Source organism: Odontesthes bonariensis, chromosome 8 (genome assembly GCF_027942865.1).
Source record: "Odontesthes bonariensis isolate fOdoBon6 chromosome 8, fOdoBon6.hap1, whole genome shotgun sequence".
NCBI lineage: Eukaryota > Metazoa > Chordata > Actinopteri > Atheriniformes > Atherinopsidae > Odontesthes > Odontesthes bonariensis.
In genome coordinates, this window is record NC_134513.1 from 5,803,284 (window position 1) to 5,827,873 (window position 24,590).

A 24,590-nucleotide genomic window follows, 5' to 3' on the forward strand; every position below is an offset into this window, starting at 1 on the left:
TATTCAGTTCTTAATAAAACATACCACTCTGAAAACCTTGCACGGATGCCGCTATAGAATCTGGGTGCAGTTGTGGCTCCGCTTTGAGTGATTTTAAAACCCTACAAGCTACATTCAGGCGCGTTGATGCTGACACAGTTTGCAGAAAGATAGAGAATCAAAAAATATGTGATTAAATTTTTATATTTTTTTTATAAAGACGACTGCGGGTGAGTATGCGCTCCTCTTGCAGGCATAGACGATCTTTGTCACTGCTGGTTTTGACAGCGGCGGGGGAGCTGGTGAGGGGAGCGGATGGATCGGTGGACCACAGCTTGCTGTTGCAGCGGCTGAGGGGGGACGCACACACCAGCCGGGCACTGTCCCTCCGACACACACTCTCACACACCTCATCGTTTACAGCAGCATCCACACTCAGCCTCTGACGGGGGAGCAAACAGCAGCCGGTCTGCAGAAAACGGTGAGTGTGAGCATTTCTTTTTATTTGTCCCTTTTCAGAATTTGGTGACTGCTTTTTCCCCCATTGTCCTGAGAATCATCATGAGAATAATGGTGCAGTGAGTGTGCCAGCTTGGGGCTTTTCTTTTGCCACAGTATCCCTGAAGGAAAATGACTGTGTAGAGCGATGAGGTGCAAATAATTTGACAATATGGGGGCGCCCAACGCCGATTTTCGTGCTTTTAAAAAAAAAAAAAAAAATTTGTCTGGATATTCTCTGAGCATCAAAGTAGACATTGCAGTCTGTGCACCGCACGCATTGCATCTTGAGAAGCTACCATCAAAGCAACCAGAGGGAGGGAGAGCAATGTGTTGATGGGCTGTTGGAGGCTGCTGAATGGATTTTTTCCTCCCTCAGTGGTGCAGCAGCTGGTTCGTGCTGCCGGCCGGTGCAGACAGGCCCCGCAAAGCTGAGCGGATTATTTGATGTCTGCAAGTGATGCTGGCAGCTGTAGCTCTGCTCCTCTCAGTGCCATTTAAGTGTTTTCACTTAAACGAAGACAGGGAAGCCAGCACGACCTTGTTGTCACGTAAGGTACGAGATTTGGAGATGTAGAGCGGAGCAGAGGCCCATTCTGCCCTCAGCTCCTCTCTGAGCATTTAATCTCCCATATGATAAGGATCGGGCTTTTTATAAGGGGAGATTTCTGATATTCATTGAGTTTGGACACAAAGACACTGAAAGATAAGGCAGAGATTACAATATGATTTCTTAAAAACCTTCAGTTGAGTCCTGTTCATGATTTTAAACGATTATGCCTAATTATAACGTTTTTTCCCCCTTCTGTTTACTTCTTATTTCCATTTAGAATCATAAAGGGTTTTCATTTAAAAATGTCTAATTTATCAACAGGGTCATGCTTGTCCATAATTCACGACTTTAGTCCATTGAAATCAACAGTTGGGGCAGCTTTCAAAAGCCTTTTTTAAGATTCCAAATTCCCAACCTTACCCAAATATACAACACTTCCAGATCTAGTTTGGTTTCTCTAAAGTACATCGCACCTGAGTGTAAAGTCATCCATGTGAGTGGACTGAACCATTGCGATGGTAATAAGGAGGGTGTTGTGTGTCACCAACTGACAGAAGCGTGGAGTATTCCTTTTTTCGTGCAGTGTTAATACATGTAGTCTGCTGTTATTTTAAGACACGGTGATGCAATATGACAGGATGCAGGGTTCGCTCTGAAACTACACTCTAAGCCTCCTTTTCCACACTGGACAACCCAGCAGGCTTCAGCTGTGGCAGCCAGTGAATGGGAAGCTGCACCAGAATGTTAATATCAGCCTGCTTACTGATACAGTCGTGTGGAAAACTGCCTGACTTCTGCTTTTATAAAGGTGCTCACACTTAGTGATAAGCAACGAATCAAACACTTTTGAATACCCTCTTAATTATTATGGTGCAGTACTGGTGTTCTTATGTTTTCCACACATTGCTTCTGCTTTTTGACTTCATTACCAATGAGCTGTTTTTGACTTAGTTTGAAATAGATGATTGCATTGTGTAACATTTCATCTGAAGTGGTGTTCATGAGACCTGGTAAGGACCAGAAGAGATGCCTTTTTATTATCATAGCCTGATAGAATTGAAAAAGTGAACATTTGCGTATCTGTTTCTTTCTTCTACCACATGACTGTGTTTTTGAAAGATCATGTCAGCATTTACAGTGCTTCTGTATTCTGGAATATATCATTTAAGCAGACACTGCACAGAAGCTCTCTGCAGTAGTGGGACTATCTGCCAATCACAGCTCATTGTTGGAGACGGAATGAACAAAGACAGACCAGACATTAATATAGATTGGACTTATTGTAACTTGAGCGTTTTGTGTCCCCTGCTGAAAAGATTTTGCAATATCCAATCAGCATTTGTTTCATGGTAGTGCTCTGAAACACAGAAATGGTATAATGGAGGAGGCCTTTTCATGGAAACCATTTTAACAAGCCACAATGGGGAAAATGACAGGTAAAAAAAACTGAAGTGAAATAATAGCAGGGCTCCATTAAGACTCCTGAATGGAGTGGAGGCAGTGTTATGTTAGTGATGTCTGTGCTGCCATGACAGGAGAAAAGTTCTTTAAAAGGCTGATAACACCTAAAACTAAATCTTCAGAGAGCACTTCCTCCACCACAGCCAATTATGTATTTCTAAATTTTAACCAAAGTTGAATGCATCCTTCTATTGCCTTTTATCCAACTTTTCACAGAGTTCAGCTTGGCAAACTTTGTGTCTTTTTTTTTAACAACCAGTCAGATGGTAGAGGTCACATACCTCCATATTGGTTCTCACCTTGTTGGAGCAATAATACTGAACATCTGCTTTGTTAGACACCATCATTTATTTCAGTTGGATTCTGTTGTTATCGCTTAGCAAGAGAAAGAGTCTTTCTCCCAAATCTCATTATGAAAATAAATACACGCTGCAGTCGTGTGGCAGAACATGTGATGTATGTTGGCATCGCAGGTCATCACGAACTCTGTTGCTGAGCTTTTCTCCTCATGAGACATCAGACGACATGGCTTCTGTCTCCTGTGACAACTCCCCCTGGACTGCCAGCGCTGAGCCATTACTCACTGCAGATGCAATGTCACCATCACTCTACTAGCTCTCCTGCTTGTCCACGGCCCATTAGACGGGAAGCCGGATGATGGAGCTTAGATGCATTCTCATTCTGTCCTGAGTTTCTGTAAGTAATGTCATAATCTCGAGACGAGAGTGATGCATAATATTGCTTTCAGGCTCTTCCGGGACCAGGGTTGAGATCAGCTTCCAGATATTTCACTGAGTCAGTGTGGCAGCCTTCATTCTCTAAAACTTTAGCATCGTTGAAAGTAACTTCAAGAACATTAAAAATGCAAATACCTGATTCATACTGCATATTAGTGTTCTTAGCAGTTTATGTAGTTGGCTTGAGGGCTATTGGCTTGCAGGCCACAGCCACTGTGATACATGTAAAATCATGTTGGGTTTTTTGAGGCGGTGCATACAAAAGGAAAACTGTGGTTTGGGTTCTCAGACCTTGCGCCGCTTCAGGCACTGCCACAGCAAGGAAACATGGCCATTTTTGTTAAATTCATCCCCAGAGGTTAATAAGCTCATTCCCTATATAAGCAGTCATCATTAAAGTATGCAGATGCGCATTTTAATTAACTCATTAATACAGTAGCCCTGAGGGCCAAAACACAAAACTGGGCAAAGCAGAGCACAAGCTCCTAAAATGCAACAACAAAGCAGAAAATGCACAATTCCTAACAGAAACGTTGCAGGTTTGTGTCTGTTTGGATATCATCGCTCACTTTGGTGGGACTGCTGTGGAGATTGCAGTCAAGTGAGCACAATTATCACCATAGATTCTCACACACTTTGGGTTAATAGCGCCCTGCAGCCATGGCGGTGGGCTCGGGGATGGGAGGAGCATGAACACCCTGGCTGTGCCCTTTGGCTCGCAGCTGAACATGTTTGGATGGCTGTTTTCATTACAGCATCGGGGGCGCTCAAAATGAGCATGACTGGCTGAAGATTGATGAATTGCAAAATAGGGACGAGTTAAAGCCGTGGCGGATGTATTGGTAAGTTTCTGAGCGAGCAGATGCTGTTTTTCCTTGTCTTCTGTACAGCACAGATGGTTTTTTAATTGTGTTTTTTTTTCCCTTTTTGAAAGAGTATGTTCTTTCTAGAAGATTGGAGGGACTTGGCTTTGCTCACTGAGGGCGATAAGTAAATCCCTTCTGTAGTCCATGTGACTTTGACTATACAGGCGCTGTAAGTTTGCTTCACACAGTGTACAAGTAATTGATTTTCCCCTTTTGACATTTACTGGTTTCCAAGAAGAAAGCAAATGAAAAATATGTAGGAAGAGATCTATACAAAAGGAAAGCAGAGGAGGAATAATAAGACACAATATTTTGGACCTGATTTAAGACCAGTGGAAATAATACAAAGGGAAAAAATACAGCTTTGATATAGAGGAGAAGAGCGAGGAGGAATGAAGAAAAATCACAGTGTGATCTCCAGCTGTGCTGCCAAGACACATATACAGTAGACTGAAGAATAATGAAGGAAGACAGGCACATCAGTCCTGAACTGCTGGAATACAGATAGGGACACACTTTTATTTCTTTAAATGCAGACGGCTAAAATTACACAATAAGTGTGCATTAAAGTAAAAAAACGTCATTACTTTTTTCACCTCGTACATGTCCTTAGAATCAAATGGCAGCAGAAGGTTTGAGTTTGGTCGTACGCTGCAGGTGAGTTGTTTGTGTGGATCAGGTGGGCAACAGATGGGACAGCAGAGGAGCTGCCAGACTGGTGGAAGCTGTCACTTGCTGAGTGTAAAAGCATATCAGCATATTTGGCTGATTTCATTTTATGTGCTGAGACACACGCAAGCAAAAATCATCTGCTTTCACTGCAGTTTCATTTCAGGTTGCTTTACTGCGATTATCAGTGCGACACAGCAGATTAGTCCAGCTACGTTTACAACCCCTTATAGCATAAGCAAATGCTTCATACACTATTGCAGATTCAGGTCTGTTTGTTAAAAATTGCCAGTGTGGCACAAATTTTTCACAGACAGTCGAGAAAGATGTAACATGACTGCAAACAAATGTAAGATGATCACCAAGAAACTCAGAATTGTCTAAATAAGACACAGAATGAGCACAGATGGTAAAGTAACAGAAACCAGGCTACAAAACAACCATAAAGGGATGTAAAAGAATCCAAATTCATTTCCATATGGCAAACAACAGAAAAAATGAACGACAAAACAAAGCTACTCAATTTGCAATATGACACAACAACCTTAAAAGGAGTCAAAATGACACAAAATGACCACATAGACATGCAAAGAAATATGCAAATGTCCACATAAAGAAACCACATAATAATGAATAAATGCAACATTGTTCTAAACAGACAAAAAATTAGAAGAGAAAAGCAGCCAAATTTGGGCTGTTAAAATATGGACAAAATGGGACAAACCAGTTACAAAGATGCAGAAGGAGCCACAACCTATTTCAAATGTATGACACAAGATGCACACAAAACACACAAAAAAATGCTACAAAATTATATAAAATGCACCAAATTACATGCAAACGAGCACAGAGAGACACAAAAATGATAAATATATACAACACAAAATAAGTGACGCAACCGGACCACTAAAAGTGTCAAAATAAAACAAAAAGAGAAATTAATATGAATATTTGTTAGACCATGAAGACACACAACATTGTTAAAGATGAGATACAAAACAACATTAAAAGAGGCAACATGAACAAAGAGAATATAAAATATCAATTTCAAACACAAGCTGGTGACAGTTGAATCCAAACAGTTGTATGACAAAATGAGTAAAATGGTACAAAAAAAAGCAATCGTGAAGATAATTCATGCGTGACATCTACCAAACAGTGGTCACACATCAGCAGGCACAAAACAAATCTGAATGTTTAGCAGCTGTTTGTGTCCCATTCAGTTTGTGGGTGTTTTGGTCCTCATAAAGACAAATGGGAGGCCCTTTGCTTATCTTTGCCAAGGGGCCAGTTGTTGTCGAACCTTCTGTGGGCCTGTACTGTTAACTGTACACCCTCTTCTTTTTAAACCGGTTTTATGGAAACAAATTCAAATCCCAGCAGTGGGCGCTTAATTCATTGTACAGCAGACTGAGAAACAATATTACCCCCGTCCACCAGAATCTTTGTCACAGCTCTAAAATGATTAGTGAGGATTTAGGTCAAAGAAGCCATTAAAGAGTTCCTCTTATCACACCAAACATCCAGTTGGTTCAAGGAACCAGCATCACACGAGGCCACCAGCCCCAACAATGATTATTAAAGATGGTTTTACAGGCTCTAATTCAATCTGTCAGCTTTTACAGATTTGTTTACTTTGTATTACGCCCAAAGGGGACTGAATAATTTTCTGTATTTATGAGATAAAAACAGTCTTTTTTCTTTTAAAGAAAAAGAAGAGATTAGTTTGGTGGAAATTTTTATCTTAAGGCCTTCACACATGATTTGTGGAGTGTGTAATTATGTATGACTTGAAAAAAGCAGGCAGTGTTGGTGCCACACAGAGGACCCTAATTGTGCCATCTCATACACCGCTGGTTGTGATTCCAGGCCCAGTTCCTGAAGGGACACTTTATGTTGAGCAGCTGCGAATATGCTAATAATATGCTGCTGATAAGGGGTTGGAAAAGCAGCTTCAGTTCCACGGACCCTGCACATGTCCTCAGTCCTACTCGTCTGACCCCGGAGAGAAGGTTGTTCCGAGGCCAGCCCGCCTTCAATAAGAGTCCTCCGCTTGACCTGAAAGAATGTCTTTGTAGAAGAAGATAAACTGTACAGCCGGCAGATGAGGAGGACGAAGAACAGAAGTGGTTCTCAGGGTGGAGAAGCCATCCATCAGCTTACGACGAGTCTGTTAACTGATAAACCAATTAAAGACAGACAGACTGTCCTGTTTATCAGACTTGAGGGGGGACAAAACAAAGGCATCTGTCCCCTTAAACATCCACGACTCCTTGTTTATTCCAACTTTTGATTTAATTTGAACTGAAAGAGCTTCAAGCTGACGTGCAAACTGTGCTGTGCAGGGTGAACGGAAACCCCCGTTCAGTTTGAAACGGCTCAAATCGTTCATTGTAATCACAGTAACACGCTTAATCAGCAGATTAGTACAGAGACTGACAGTAAATACAAATGACTCGTTAAATGTGCTTTCAGCTTGTTTTTTTTTTAATGTGAACTGACCAGTTGTTGACCAGGCTACATGACTTACAATAAGAATAAGTCCCTTCTTTTTTTATTCTTACTCAGCATCATTGGATGCATCTGGATGTCATTCCTTATTTGAGTCGGTGGCATCAGTGATAATGTCACACTCTCTTTGCTTTGTCTCCGCTGTCTCCTTCACCCTTGTAGCTGCTGACCTGGCTGTCTTTTGGGCTTTCAGATACCCTGTTGTCCTTTCAGAGCCAGGCTGTGTTTACTCACCTTGGCTTTTGGCTAAGTGACATAATGTCTCCTTGCTTTGCTGTCTTAGCACTTTAGTTTATTGCAGTTTGACACAAGATGTGAGTCAACTCCACCTTAACAGAGGGTGTTTCTGTCCTGAGAGCGCTCCTTTGTAGGTTTGTACATCTAAATAAATCGTAAGTTTATTATGTTGGGCTTATTTCTGCCTGAGTTAATTATTCTCAGCACAATTCTTCTGCACATCAGTTGCCAATGAACTGTTTTTCCTTCTGTGGCTCTGTGGTCAGTACTGATCAAAGGGGAGAGCAGGCTGTGATCAGGCTGGTTTCTCCTACGTTAGCTGCTATCTCTCAAGCACTCTTTCACATCTTGATCTCTTTTCTGTGGGAAGCAGATAACCCTGATGTCCTTGTTCTGATTGCTGAGATACAGAGATAATGCTCACAGCAAGACTGAAGTCAGCCAGACTACCCACAGAGAGTCAGTTGATGTAGGGAGATGTAGGTTCAAAGACGGCTGAGAACATCGGTCTGCATTTTGTCAGCCGTGATAAGTCTTGAGTAATTAAAGGGACGTCAGCTGTTCCAAGCTAGCTGGAGCTCGTCGACTTCATGGCTATTTCAAAACAAAACAATAGAAAGTCTTTGTGATACTTCCACATGCATGAAACCGTGTATGATTTAGCTTCCTCTCTTGGATAATTGCTCTGTGAGTCCTGACAGCTGGATTAGCCCAGCATTAGAAGTGCTAAAAAGTGTTAAGTCTTCGAGGGCGGAAACACAAATGAACATGAATTTTCTTATGTGAAAAGGGAGGGTGATCCTTATTGTTTTTGCTGAATATTACTCAGTGTGTGACAATGTAGTACTTTAGAATATATATTTTATTTTTTTGGTGTTTCTTTCTTTATTTAACAGCTAAAAATGATGCCGAAATGGTTTTGAATTCAAACAAACTTTTATTTCTCCAGCTGCTAAATATCCATGCACATTGTGCTACAGAGGTGCCGTGTACACAAGCTTATTGCTCCATAATAGTTATGTTATGAATTATAATACTTGAACGCAACATTGAAATTTTAAAATTTGAAACGTTGATGGCTGCAAATGGCTCGGCACTATGCCTGTTTGCGCAGCATTTTCTTCTCCCGTGTCCTCCCAGCATTTTCCCACCGTATGCACACTGCTGGTATTGACCCTCAACCCACTCCATCTCTCCTCCACTCCGCTCTCATCCATGACTCACAAAGCCCATTTAACCTTTACCCAGCTAAATGCAAGCCGGCACTTGGTTTCTACCCACTGGCTGAAAGCAGCAAGTATATGTCTTTCTTGTTTCTGCTATTTTTCATGGAATTGTTGGGGAGTATGGCACTTGCTGTGTTGCTCGACTATTTTTCATAGTCCATGTCTATCTGTTAAATATCATTTGAGGTTTAATCCACCCAAAAAAGACCCGTGTTTTGTCTGGGAAATAACCTGAGACGAAGAAGAAATAAGAGCAAAAAGTCTCACAGAAAGTCTTCATACAAGAAAACCCTTTTCTTTTTTAACACAATCACTCAAGCCTGTCATCCATTACCGTTTGTGATATATGTTACCTGTGAGGTATTCGTCCTACAAAGGGCCCATTAATAAGTGGAAGAGCAGCTACTATTCCAAAATGGGTGTCAAATGCTTTTCCCATGGTAGCTTCCTCTGTGGACACAATCACATAACCAGGTAACACAATCTATCAGCTGCCAAAGGAGTGTCCTGAAACTGCTGGATCACATTAGCTCTTCACTTGTTTGGTCAATAAGGATACTGTCATTGCTGAACAAATACTCTGTATTTGTGAGACTGTGTGTACTTACGTGGTTATTTTAAGACTCTATCGACATATATTTGTCTTATTTTAGTATATGGATTCAAAATAATTAAGAATACAAGAAAGGATACATCTTTGCTTGTGCTCTGGATGCTGATAAAATTGTAGACTGCTTCATAAAGTACTGAGGCAGTGAAAAACCACCTCTCACTGAAAGAACAATTTGAGGCTAAAGTAAAAGAAAATTATTTTGGCCTTCTACAATAATCTATTAAACATTTTGGGTTTCAAACAGACAAAACAACCTTCATGAGCCATTCATGAGCTAACTTACACATCTCTAATGAAGTTTGATAACCGATACCCTTCTGGTCGGTTAGCCCTTGAACTATCTTGTCAACCAAAGCTCTGCAGTTTGCCTTAATTCAAGTGCTGTGATGTTGGTGGGCTTAAGGTGAAGTTAATGTAACTGTGATGGAACACAGGGCCGATGCTGCAGGTACTTCGCCAGGCTGAAGATAGGGTCCCTTTATCCATGAGAGATGATCTTCGTTTGAATAATTGATTTACCTGCCATATAATGCATAAATATGTCTCTTATCCTAAGCCCTGCTTCTCCTTTGGTGAATCAAAGCCAAGGCCCAAAATACTGTTTTGTCTGATGAATTATTTAGGGCCCTTTTCTTCTTCTTATTGGCACTTTTAGTGCTCCATGTTGGTGGCTGACGTTCAGTGAAATAGCAGATAAATACATCTTTACGTTTTTATTTTGGTTGTTTAATTTTCCTGTAAGAAAATGTTTTGTTAATTCTTTCCTTTTTTGTTATTTTTATTATTTAAAAAAAATGTCCACTCTGGCTTTTCTTACCTTGGACCAACATGATAGCTTTTGCGTGAACACACGAATTGATCGTGAGGATCAGGAACTGGAAATCCAGTCAAGTGTCAGGACATGAGGTTGTATTGACACTGAGACTATTGATCCCAGTATTAAGGAACAGGACCCCAGAGGGCATCAGTGTTACTGAGAGCAGAACCCTTGATTTTAGGCAGCTGAGTGAACGCTGGCAGGCTCATTAAGAAAGGCTGTATAGAGCTGAGTGGGTTAGCTCGGTTTACTTTTGTCAGCTAAACTTTCTGCTCTCAGAAAGACACTTTGTTTGAGATGAACCAAAACCCAGGGGATTCAGTTTTTAATGTCAGTCCTATTTGAATGTGCACGAGAGACAGAACTGGATGCTTTTCTGATGAGTTTGGCATCTTTTTTTGCTTCATGTTACTCTCTAATTTAGCTATTGCCAAAACATAATAAAAGAACAACACAAAATGACCCAATTTAAACAAGAAAGACTTAGTTTTACTTAAAAATGCTGACATCTTAGTTTTGGCGAGGGCATGCGAGGCCTCACCCTTAACAAAGGTGATGGAATAGAAGACACATTGGTTCAGATGGTGTACTGACGCAATGCAAACTTTGGGCTGCTTTGCTGGGAGCTACACTCATCAGCTCAGGCAGCATCTGTTTTTGGAGCACCAAAGTGCTGACAGCCTCTCTTTTTCAGCCGGGTCCATGCTGTCTGGCTTACCACAAGCTCAGCACCACAGACCAAGGCATGGAAGCCCAGTAGGCAGAGCTGAATGGTTGTGGATGTGCTTGTACAACAAGAGATAGATTGATAGTAAGCTGCTTTGGTCTGCTGCTTTGATAGATCCATTACACTCTAAAACTGAGCTCTGAAGTTTTCCAGCTGTTGGTAGTTATCTTGGTTCAATTTTTTTTTTTAGAGCATTTACATCTGTTTGAAAAGATAAGTTGTGAGACGGGAACCAGTAACTTGGCCTGAGAGCTGGTGTATTTGTCTTTAAGAAGGTGCAGTGGGATGTATTATTGTACATTTTGTAAACAGTTGGCTCAAATATACTGCATATTCTTGTAAACCTGTCTTTATGATGACTGGTGACAGCGCTAGCATGAGCTGAAACCTTTGCACACCTTTCTCTTGTCAAAATGTGGGCACGCTTGGCTTTAAAAAGAACTAGATGGTGTCAATCTTGAGACAAATTTGTGATGTCAGGTTCCTCTATTAGTCCTTTTATTTTCACATTTCTTCTGTATTTTTTCACAAATCTAGGCAATTACTCACCCTTTATTCATCTTTTGGCATTACAAATACTAAAACCAGTAAAAAAAAAATCAAAATAATTAAATCTTGCAACTTCATTGGACCTACAACTGTCATTTTCAACTGTGCAGCACATGGGAACGTTCTGAAAAGTAACACTTTTATTTCAGATAAACAGGGCTGATTTGTTAGCCAATAGCTGTCCTTCAAATCCAGCAGATAAAGAGCTCACATACTGGACATTTGGGTTGTGTGACAGGGAAATTCTCTCTGATATTATTCTAAAACAATTAGCTAAAAAGGCTAAAACACCCAATTGAATGAGATAAACTGTAAAAATGCAAGATAATGTCACTGTGTATGTCAGTAACTGTGGTCTTATCACACTTGGTTGGTCCAAAGTTACAGTATCATTAAAGTCTTTTTTTCGAGGTTTATTTTATTTAAATATACTGTTGTTTATAATGCTGCTTTGAGTACCATAATAACTTTAGATACATTTAACTATTTTAAGAAGAAGTGAACGAGGTTGATATTCAGTACTTTACTCATCAGAGATTAAGAAGGAAGAAAGAATGCGGATGCAGAGATGCTGACAATAGTAATTTGAGGAATGATACGAGATTGGAGTGAAAGCAGTAGCACCTGAGACATTGATTTTTCTTGTCCTCCAAAAGACTTGTATGGTTGTCAAGGATACATTTAGTCTCTCTATCACTGCACAGAAATTGGTGTCAAGTAATGAGGAAATATTGGTCTCAATGGACTGGTATCCGTCAAAAAAAGTATAAAAAATACCTTACAAACCCTACAAAAACATTACAACTATAAAATGGCGAGGATGTGATATTAGTTAGAAGCCTGTGACTCTTTAGGCTCTCAGTCCAATGTGGCTGGTCTCTGGTTTGTTTTGTCTGCTGGATTTGACTGTGGGTCAGCGTCGTCTGTGAATTTGTTTAATGAAAATCAGGGCAAAGGTAGGAAGCAAATGAAGTTGGTTTATTTGTGTTGCATGTGTGTATTTACGTGCGTGCATTATGTGGATAAATGTGTGTCCAGCCTGTGTCACAGCAATTTTACACACTGCAGGAGGGAAGCACCGGCATCTGTGTATTACTCAACCGTGACAGCATCCAAATAAGTCATACCAATCTCTTTTATTTTGCTGCACAGGTGTGGTCATGACTCATGGCACACAATTCGTGAACGCTTCAGGGACAATTGCACATGGCCTCTGTAGCTTCATTAAGACTGCTTTTGTTATCCCACAAAATGCTGTCACCTTAACAAAGCCGAGGGCTACAGAAGCAAAAGGTTTTCAAGCAGCAGCTGAATTTTATTTGACTTCAAGGCCAATAAACAAATTCAGCACTTATGATAGCAAAGGAAAAGCACACAAACAAGTTAATTCAGTTTACACAAAAGCCCTTATAGTGTGTCACGCCGCTGTTTAAATTACGCTCTGTTTTGTCTGCTCGGAGCCTCGAGTCCTTGTGCAGAAGTGGACTGTTAATTTGAAGTCTGGCCAGGTTTTGTGAAGTACGTTTTAAAGCATTCACACTCAATGAATAGCAACGACTGAAAGGAGAGTAATTAGTCACTTTGTGTTTGACATGCACACGCACAGGCAGCCAGATGATCAGAACTCTCACCAATCCTGCTCTGCGTTAAGCTTTCATTGTTCTCGTTGTCATTTGATGGTTCCCATATTCTTCATGTTGTCATAACAATTATTAAAGCAGTTTTAAACATTGTGAAAAATATTCAAAGCTCTAAAAGGGTTCTTTTCCAGGTGAATTTTGCTTCCTTGTTTATATTTGCTGGCACCGTTTTGCCCCAGTCCAGCATTTGTTTTACAGCACCGGTCATAAGCAGGAGGACGATGTGGTTGACTGGGTCTCAAAGCACAGGATATTGGCTGTACATGCAAAGCAATATTCCAACCATTGATCTTAATTAATGTTCAGTAATCAAATGATGTCCACACAAGTTGTAGATAAGATATGCCATTCAAATTCCTGTATCCATATTATACAGTCTGAGTAATTCCTACATTTAGTCACCATACGGAACTGCAATGTTTGTACCCATCCAAAGTCTTACATATATTCACATCTCTCAAAGCGTGGGAGATTAAAGCACTTTGGTTTCTTCCTTATTCCCCAAAGTGTATTCTTTGTTCACCGCAGTCTCCCTTTTCTGCTCTGAACTTTGCAGGAACCAGTGTTGCCAGATGTTGTGAAAATACGTGATGGTGTTCTTCAAAAACAAGCCAAAAGGCACTCATAATGAACGAACCTGGCAACTTTGGGCCCAGAGCATGAGTTATAAAGCAGAAGCGTGTGTCACAGGATGAAATTTAGGTGTCTACATGTCTACCTAACAACTCACTGCAAAGCATAATCCAAATATGTCCCGATTCGGTTTAAGGTGATCCAAAAATGCTTTTTACATTAACAGTAAGTTAATAATCAGCTGAATATAATATTACTGTGCATGTAAACATGTAAACATCCATCTTCCGTCCAAATAAGTTGCAAAAACTGCACAAGGCTCGGCCCATCTGCAAAAGACCAGGATGGAAACAGCGCAGGTAATAGACTGTACTCGATGCAATGTGGCCACCAGTAGCCCATATATGGTGCTACAGATATGTTGTATCATACTGAAAAGATACTCTGAGTCCATACAAATTGTGCATTCCCATACAAATGACTGGGGATATTGATTCTGACATAAAATATTTTCTTTTGAAGTACTGTAAGCAGAGCATAGTCTGATCCCTTCCCATTTGTGCACAGATACCTTGATGAGGAGTGTACTTGAAAAGCTCATTCACATACACAATATTTTCTATAAATAGATAATTCACTACAGTCATCTCCTGCCATCGCACATTTTCAGATAAAACCGTTCCTCTTTTTTTTTCATCTTGCGTGAGACTTAGAGGAGCAAGTCGGCCAGCTCTTAGTCTGATGAATTTACAATCCGGCTTCAATCTTCATGCTGGGACTCGTTGGGAAGGAACAAAAAAGATTCCTTTAGCTTTAATCTTACTTACTTCCAGCCACGCTGCCAGACAGATAGTGGCTGTAATTCTGCACTTCTCAGTCACTGAGAGCTTTTGTGTCAGCTTGTCGCTTCCCCGTCACAGTTTTAAGTCTGAGAACAAGGTTTTTGTGACGAGTCCCAAATTAATGAGATCACACAGAGAAATCCCTCTCCGCTGGTGTTACTAATATTAGCAGGCCTCAATCTCCTGTTCTCCTTCTGCCTTTGTCTTTGTTAGGTGGCAGATAGGCAGTCAATATTAGACATCTCCCAGGCATCCTATGGGTCCATACTGTTTGCGCAGCCTTGTCAACAGGCCTTTTGTTTCTCACATTCTCATTTCCAGTGTTTTGTTTCTCATTTACCTCCACTCTCACTGCTCTCTTCAACATCTGTGTCCATCTTTGCTCTCCCTTACATCCCTTTTGTTTTGCTGCCTGAGATGAGATGGTTTCCAGGGGGCTGGCTGCATGGATGTGTCTGACATGTCATGTAACTGATGGCCAAGTCGTGCTTTCCTGTGCTATTCTTCCTAACTCTCACCATGGCGATGAGCTACGGCCTTGTTCCCGCTGGGATTTTTTTTATGCATCAGTAGATAAAACAGCCTTTCCTGTGCTGGTTTACTTCTTTATGCAGTCGCATGCAAAAGTCTGGGAGCTGAATTCAAATTTTCACTGCCACGACTAGTTAATTGATAAAAAAAAAAGAGTACCCTATATCTTAAGGCTAGTTGGAGAGGGCATATTTCTTTGATATTACTTCTATCTTTAGCATTCTCAGACAGGGAAAAAAGGGATCCAAGTAAATGATCAGCACGATTCGTAACACGCCCTTTGGCAAAAGGGTTTTTCAGTTCTTGTTTGGGGTATTTTTCCTCCAGGGAAAGCTCTAGTTCCGTCAGAGTAATGGGTTGTTTTGCATACACTCATCTTTGAAAGTATATCCATAGAAAGTCAATTGTCTTTAAGTTGAGGGGATATTAGAGCTATAGAAAAACCCTCAGCTAACCCCCCTTGAAGTTGTCCATCGTGGATTTTGAGGTGTATTTGAATCTATACCTGGTTGTTGAAGCCATCGTCTTTTCATCTGCGGTTTTTCCACAGAGGCTGAGATGTTTGCTTCCAGATTTTTTTGGTATTTAACTGAATCCATTCTTCTTTCTATAGGTGAATAATTCCAGGTGCCACTGGCTGCATCTCATACCCAAAGCATGATTGATCCTCCCAAATGCTTAACAATTAGATTGCTAGGCTTTTCATGAAATTCTTCCTATTTCTTCAAACATACATTTATGCATTGGAACAAAAAAAGATTAGTTTGATCTTCCTAAATATAACACACTTATTTAGATATTCATTGATTTTATGATTTTTATGACTAAAAGCATTCATGATGATTATTTTATTGCAATATCAAAAGGAAACATTTGGTAATGGAATGACAGATAAAATGGACGACACCACACTAGATCTCCAGAGTCTGTTAAACCTTCCTGGAAGTCTTTTGCAGTCAGACAGGAGCTTTAATTTGCCTCTCTACCAGTCCTACAAGCCTCTCTCGCTGTAATTTTTCATCCAGACTTCAACTTGACCTTCTCCTTTCCACTTAACTGCTGTCTCTTAATCACATTACAAACCGAGGAAGCAGCTACCTGAGGACTCTTTCTTATCTCCTTATTAGCCTTCGCCAGTGTTGTGGGCATCAATTATTTTATTCTTCACAGTGCTTAGATGCACCCAAGGCTGAGCATTTAGAAAAGTTTTAAAATTAAAACCATCATATCTTTCCTAATGCCGATAGTAAACAAGCTGCAGCCTTAATAAGCGAATTAAGGAGCGTGACCTGAGTTTAAGTTTGCGAACCTCAAACCTTTTCATGGTGGTTTTGTTCTTTTCCTTACTTGTTTTCCATATGTTGATACCCAATCTTTATATGCATATACTATTCTGTAAATATTTGTCTTTATTTTAATGTCTTTGCAGATTTCTAGGCAAACGTTGCTTCTGTTTTTTTTTTTTTTGGTGAAAGAGCTTAATAGGAGCAGCCGAAACATTATTGTAAGATTCTGTGTTCTATATAGGAAGTAAAAGGGTTCAAAGGGTCCTACATAGGACTGCATGTTTGTGTTATATGAGATTCTATGGCCTTGGGAGGAACCCCCACTACACAGCCTGCGGAAATCCAGAAATTAGCATAGAAATCAAACACTATAACTCTCACTCACCCGACTGATTGAGTGGAGTCGAGCCTCATATGGTGAGGTATCTCATCTGCACTGATGATCTCTTTTTCAATACTTGGTCTGTTTCTTCTTCTGTTGCTTCAGATCTCTCACTCCTCTCATGTCATGCATCTTCTGCTTTTGCAACTCACTCTTCGTTTCAAACACTCTTTCTGCCGGGAATAGAAAATTAGTTTGAAGTTTAGATCCAATCCTGTGAGAGCTCATTCCTGGACATTTTTAAATTATACTCCCCTCACTTGCAGAAGGTCCAGAGGAAGATCTACCAAAGAATAATACTTCCTACTGTTCTTTAATCTTGATTTATAATCTCTTGCTTTGCATTCTCTGTGTGACACTTTTGATGACTCGATAGTGTGCGCTGTGTGGTGTTGAGTGGGAACAGCAAGGATGGGAGACTTGTCCCTTTAACCTCTGGAAGGAAGAAAAGAAATCTCTGAGAAGGCAGTAAATCTCTTTGATTAAACACAGCTCTCTTAGACTGCTCTTTTTGTGCAGGACTGTGTGTTTTGTCTGTCATCTGAAGGATGCTTCCAGACTGTTAAAATTAAAAACGCTTGGAAAAGTCATGGTAACCAACCTCCCCCCCCCAGTCTCTGTCTCTTGCACACACACATGTGCAAACATTACAAGAGAATATACGGAGGTTGAACTGTTTTGAACTTCAAACGCAAAGATAGACCAATCTTACAGTGCTTTGTGGCATATTTTTCAGAGTGGTTACATTTTAAAATGGAATTGTCTACCAGAATGTTACTATTTACCTTCTGGGAATAAAGTCTTTCTCATTCAAATTATTTCAGTCCCCACAAATTGAAGTGAAAGACTAGCATGGGAAAAGAGTATAAAATGGTTTCACTTGTAGAGAAGACTATTCCATTGTGTAGTAGTGAGAATGAATCTCATTCATGAATATATTTTACTCATTATCAGAACGTTTCACAGCCTTTGTGAAAGAGGCTTATATTATACAGGTAGCCAACAGGTCTGGAAGCCAATGAGGAAGTGTAATTCCACTGATAGCCTATAGGAGCTTCATACCTCCATTAAAAAAAACTCAAACTTTTCTCATGAAACAAATTTTTACAAAATTCATGATGGTGTCTTTATCTAGGTTCACTCCTTCTGTTCGGTATGCTGGTGGTCATTTTGGAAAATGATTCCAGATTTACACACATGAGGCTTCAAACATAGATATTTCTTTTTAATCAGTTTAAAGGATCATTCTCTATCTCAACTTTTATGTCCAAATATGATCACTTCTTGCTGCAAGCAAAACAATATGGCAATAGCTAAATGCCAGACTCGAGGCTTCAAACTAGCAGATCAGAGACCAATGGGCAATATCATGGTGGCAACATCCGCTTTTTATTGACAACATGGTTGACTCCTGTGTGTGTCTGTGGAGCTGCTTTAGCAGAAATCTCCCATTTTTTTTTAATACTGATGAGTTATAAGCTTAATACTGTTGTTGGTTACCCAATTATATTCAGTATTTGAGACGTTAATGTTTATCTGTAATTCACAGTTATTATGAAATACATTAGGTAATTTACAATTTATTTACAGCAGTTTATTCAGATCAGTCGGCCAGAAGCTATCATGGTGAAATCTGTAGTACTGAAAATCATGGACTGTTTTAATAGCAACACTTAACATTTGCATTTGCCTATTAACGTGTTATTGGTGTACTTTGGTTTAAAACATTTAAATAATAATAATTTCTTGGAGCCCAAGGGATATGTCTCAATTGTACGGTGCACTAAACCCAACATGGCCATGATCTTAATTAGATCATTTGTCATTTTCAGTGACTAAAGAAACATGGAGACTGATGTTTCTGAGCACACACACACACACACACACACACACACACACACACACACACACACACACACACACACACAGTAATGAATAACCATGTCCTTTTCCAGAATCTCTTCACACACAGCTGGTATGTCTGGCACTGAACATAACGACCTTCAGGCTCCTGCAGACAGACAGTATTTTCACTACATAGGTGCTACTGTCTGTCTGCATAGCTGAGGACCCAGATGCTGTGGATACACTTTTTTTCTTTTACTTTAGCTTGGAACTGAAACTGAAGAGGCTGTTGCGAATGCCTGCAACCTTTTCTCTTTTCTTGACATGACATTGATAGTCTCTCCTTATTCAAAGAAACATTTGGCAAAATCATTATCTCCTTGTTTCCTGCTTTTTGCACTGCTCCAGGGCTGCTGGTTTGTCCATCCAACATGAGTCAGAGTCACACTTCACTGACAGCAGTTTTGTTATTGAGCTGTAAGCCATATATTTGAGTTTCTTCAATCGTTGGTTCAGACAGTTTTCTATTATGATGTAGTGGTGAAAGACTCTTAAGTCCATAATAGAAAATGTAAACTGTTAGAATATAAGATACAAATTATGTTGCAAGTGTTTATCAAATCAGTAAGCAAGGGCTTTTTAAAATGTGTTAATAGCAGACTGCACATGAAGCCAGATAAAGTTCAAGTTGGTAGGATGGACGGGCACTCAGGGTGCAAGTTACGTGTGATTTTTGGGCAGCTGCTACTATCACTGATTGCTGGGGACCTTTAGCCTCAGGGATTAGGGCGCATGCACAAATTTCTATTCACGCCTGGGGTCAGTTATTCTATCACGGTTGAAAAAGCAGACGCATGCTGTTTACTGACTCCCAGTGGATCCATAAAACTCAGGAGACTAATTGAAACAGGGGCGAGGCAGCAAATCAAAATGGTTTTGCACTGTGCCTTTGGTCATGCAGCTTCATTTATGAAGACAGAGTGATGACGATGATTAGTTGGTGCAAGACACGGCGAGAAACACAAGCTTTCTTCTTCATATCTTACTTCTCATATTCACAATGCTGTCATTGAGATACTGATATCACATCTATTTTTACCTCAAGAACATTTCCTTAAGACTATGCACTTGTTGTCCTTAGAATACAGTGGTTGCAGAAGAATCGTCTCTTGCTCTGGCTGGTAGCTAATCCAAGTTTAGTTCTGCTCAAAATAGAGTAAACATAATGTAAATGTAAATGTACTTATTTATACAGCCCTTTACAGACAATCCTTATGGTGTACCAAAGTGCTTTACAACAGGTAATAAATAAAGAGAAGAATAAGTAAAAACAAATAAGTAAAAACAAAAACAATAGGTAGGCTAGAATCTTGGTTAGCGAATGCAATCGTGACAAATTAAAAGTTTCCCAGCCAAGCACATGCCAATCGGCCAAAAAAAACGATGGTGTTCTTTTATTTACAAGCGATATTTAAACCTCTTTACAGAAATGCAACGTGTATCTATTAAGGTAGAGGAGAAATTTATGAAAATATAGTTATACCAAATCATATTAGTAGCACAAAGTAATGAGAGAAGCTACAGCAGGCAGCAGCTTAGCTTCACATGAACATCAAAAACGGGGGAAAACAGCTAACCTAACTCTGCCTCAACTGACTTCCTACAAGCCCCTCTGAAGCTTACTAATGAGCACGCTATCAAAAATCTCTTTTGCAAAACCACCATCATTTTCACTTATTGTTTTGTACAGATGAAAACGCAGCAAGCTCTGTTCTAAAACGTGCTAAAATGCTGCAGGAGTTAGCATAGATAACTCTCTACGGGCAAATAAATTAATATATTTCCCCAAAAATTTAAACGTCTTTATTGAAAAAACTGTGTTCTTTGTTTCACGGTACTCTTGTCTGTATGCCTGTTTTTCCGTCGCTATGGCAACTTGCTGTAGCATGAGGTCAGCTCTGCTCTTCTGCCACCTCCCAGCTCCTCTCTCCTCTTTTCTCTCATCTCACTCTCCATCTCTGCATCTCCCTCCAACCCCCCTCTTGATGATGAAGCGCTTTTAGATTTGCCCCTTTAATAATGCATGTTTTCAATCCTCATTCACTCTTAATTTTTTCATGTTTGTTCTCTCTCCATCTCTCTATCCCTCTATCTCACACACTCTTTTTTTCCCCATCACACCCACTCTGGCTGCCTCGGTTTTCTGATGTCTCTGTGCTCCTGTCTCCATTTATTAGGATCTTACCCTCCCATTTCTCCTAGTCTGCATCTGCTCCTTCTTGTCTAAGCTCAGTTTGTTTCAGATCAGCTCAGGTAAGATCAATGCAACCAAGTTCAAAGAAGATCACACAAAAGAACAGAATCATTTAATTCCACATCATTCAATCAATAGACTTAGATTATCTTTACATCAGGTACATTGATACATGAATACATATTAACAAAGCTTCCTGTTTTTGTGTGTCTACTTCACACTGCTTACGTAGCAACGGCTGCTGGATTGAGGTTTAGTCGTAAGGGTTACTAAATATCCTTTCACTCATAAGTTCAAATAGCTCAACCTCGGCTTATTAAAGCTACTCACACAATGCAGCATCTTTCTCCCCTTAGCTAACCACGGTTGAAATGGTTCACGTTTAAATGGGCCTGCGTTCTTTGTCTGTCACTTTTGTTTTGCTAATGTGAGATGAATGGAAGGTCTCTCTGGAGATTATGATAATGGATTCGTGGTCACGAAGGAGGCCTGTTTGCTGGAGGTGGGCGGGGGCAATCGTGTGTGCATGTTGGTAGGTAACCTTTTATTTGTGTGTGCACCCTGGTGGAGGTGGTGGTAGTAAAACTGACAGGGGACATTTTGTTTGATCGAAGGTCTCCTGTTCAGCTAGACGCTGGGTATTCCCTGGGGAGATCCGAGGACGTGCCCATGTGTTCATGAACCGCTTGTATGTGACAATGGCCCTCTTTGATGAATGAAGGGTCAGTTTGCTTTAAGGATTAAATAGGTCCCTATTTGTCTGCTATTTTACAAGAGCTATTTTTTTTACAAAAACTACAAAAAACCTTTCTCATATTAACTGTAAAATATTTCACCCATGTTGCACCCATCAGTCCTTCTATCTCACCTGATGCTGATAAGTTAATGGGAGGGCGCTGGTCCACGTTTTCATAAATGTCAGCTTTAATGATGTTTAACCAAGCACGCCTTTGACAAATAAGTTGCAATAAAAACACTACTGCTTACTGGAGATCAGTAGCAGCATAGAGATGGTAGTAACATCATGTTTATAATGTTGCTTTTTGTTTTAATTGGATGCTTTATTGTTGTTGTGAGTGCACACACTTTTACCGCTGATGGGCAGATATCTAATTAGATCTTAAAATAACCTGACTATTTTCCTCCTTTTTATTGCAGGTTTGAACAGCTGTCTGAAGAAAGAGCGGCTGAGGTTTAATCCTGATAGGTGAGTCAAAGATTGTTGTTGACTAAGTTGGACATTTTGTGACTGGCTGAAGTTTATCCACTTTTGGAGGGAGCTTATTGGGAGGTGATATTCATCTTACTTGGGAGGGGGGGGTAAAAGTTAACCTTTTCGGTTAAGTTTTAAACGTAAAACTACACATTTACAGTGTATTTTTGCTTTTTAGAAACATTAAATGAGATTACTTCTTTTTTAGTACCAACCCTCGTGAAACTGTTGTCCCCAATGTATTTGGCTTGGGTTATAACCAGCGCTTCAACCATATATCTTTAGTGATAAAATAAATTGCTGATGATACATTTTTGTTTTTTACCATTGCTACGTTGGTGTATGCGTACACACTGATGCTGATGACAGCAGTCAGCTCGCTCTGATAGATGTAGTTTGTCGCAGTAATGTGCTGTTAAGCATCACTCGTAGGTGGTTATTGCACCATATACAGAACAATACTCCAGTTGGATTCATTTATAGTCGCATATAATATTATTTTCTGGAAGATGCAGTTTAGTGTTTGAAAACACAGATGAAAGGCCCTTTGTGAACCTTATAGGCTTTTTTTCCCATTATGGCTGTATTTTGAAAAAGAAAGGTCAGCTTGCAAAAATAAAAAGTGCTGAGTGTTTAAGTGTGACTCACAGCTGGCAGTGACTGATTTATACCCTCTGCAGTCTTGGCTGTGCACTGTTTGTATCTGCGGCATGTACATTCAGAGCCAGCCAACAGCAACTGAAGCTTACTGCTTGGTGTTGCTAAATCTCTGTGTGGCTAGGATTTCAGTACAGGGTTGTCGGGTAGTCTCGTTGTTGTGTGGATCAAAACAAGTGTCCTTATGTTAGGTGGCCTGTTACGGGCTGCACCATAAATTGGAGGCTGAGCAGACAGTTCTGAAATAACCAGAATGTATCTATTCCTTTAGGAAAACCTGCAATCTCGATCATTGTGCTAAACTTTTCCATCTGCTGTTTGACTCAACCGCATTGAAAAATTTTAGTTTTGGATTTCTGAGACCACAATGCGAGCCAGGATGTCGGATAAACAAATTAGACAACAGGCCAACAGAGTACTAGCTTGACAGTAACACCAATAAACTGCTGTTTGAACACACGTTAGTATTTAGACAACATTTGGTATTGAAATCATGGGAAGACTTATCGTCACAAATTCCTTGAATCGTACTTTATTATGGAGGGAACACGCACGTATGTGTGGAAACATTTTCCATAAGACTACTTTGACTAAACAAAAACACTGAAGTAAAACATGAAAAAACAAGAACATAAAAAGTAAAATAGAAAACACGAAAGAAAATCTCAGAAAATATTAATTTTTTGCACGTTTTTTAAAAATCATTTTATTTTTTGAAGTGTTTTCTGTTTCATAGTTGTGGTCAGTAAAAATTTACTGTTTTCTACTTTCTGAAATGTTGTGTTTTCTGAGATTTTTTTCGTCCTATGTCTTGTCCAAACTTGTTGTGTTTGGTGCCTATTATGGTGCCACCGTACATAAAGGGACTTGATGTTATAAATAATATGTAAAGACATTCAAAAAGCAAACCAGGTTAATTGTTTGTCAGCCAGAGTAGTGGCATTTTTTTTTTTTTTGGAGTACAACCAAACGTAAACCAAATATGAGAAGACAATATGATTACCCAGCGTGTGTTTGGACACAGTTCGAAAATGACGTGAAAAATAGAAACCACGTGTCTTGGCATCACCTGCTGCTCACCCGCTGCTGAACACACACACACAAACAGAGGAGGGCAGTGCACTGATACAATTTAACACACAGAGACAAACAATGATGGGAATAAAAGGCAGTCTGCTTTTCAGTGTTTGCACTGCTGTAAACTATTCTTTAAGCCTGTATGTAAATCATGTTTTAGTTGTAGGACAGAAACAGATTCCAAACGAGTATCAATGAGCACAGATAACAAGCCACTAACATACAGACTGCTCCATTCTCCATCAAACATTATTGCCAGCAGGGAACAGTAGTCTTTGTAAGTAGAGCACGCTCAGTAGAGTATTACATCACACATCACTTCAATTTTTCTCCCGCCAATTACCGTCATTGTTACCTGAATGGTCCCATGAGGGCTCTTTACGATATTAGACTGAGCTGTAATTTAAACAGTGAGTTGTTATCAATGCAGTTTATACCCCTGTAAAGACTGAAAGTCACAGAAAAGAGGTTCAAATTCAGTCATTGTATGTCGTGATAATAGATCTCCTCTCTGCTGTCCTCCAGCTTCCTCTCCACAGCCGTCCTGTCCTCTCCGTGAGTAATCCTGATGAACAGATGGGTGGAGGAGGAAAAAAGGGGGGGCATGCCAGCTTGTTGCGCTGCTATATTACCGTCAATCAGCCCCCTCCCCCCCTCACCTTCTGCCCCCCTTTCATACCCTTTCCATTGCTGTCAACACTTGAGCCTGCTCTTCTTCAGTCTACCTTTCCGGTTCCGTATCTGTCGTTTCACTCATATATTTGCTGCAACGGTGCTATCAGTCAACCCCATCGATCGATTCGACAATGCGACAGTCTGTCTGAGCATCAATCACGGCCACAACTAC

At 40.1% G+C, this 24,590-nt stretch overlaps 1 protein-coding gene across 11 annotated transcripts in view; it reads left to right on the forward strand.

Annotated features, from left to right (window-relative positions):
- Positions 1–276: 276 nt before the first annotated feature.
- Positions 277–24,590, forward strand: part of nrcama (neuronal cell adhesion molecule a) — a 62,725-nt gene continuing 38,411 nt past the window's right edge. For 10 of the 11 annotated variants that reach the window (XM_075471431.1, XM_075471434.1, XM_075471437.1 and 7 more), the window contains exons 1-2: positions 277–460; positions 21,955–22,003. The gene's annotated coding sequence lies outside the window, so the exon portion shown is untranslated. Of the gene's footprint in view, positions 461–905; positions 1,034–21,954; positions 22,004–24,590 lie in introns of those variants that run through there. The other variant, XM_075471432.1, reaches the window with a different exon arrangement.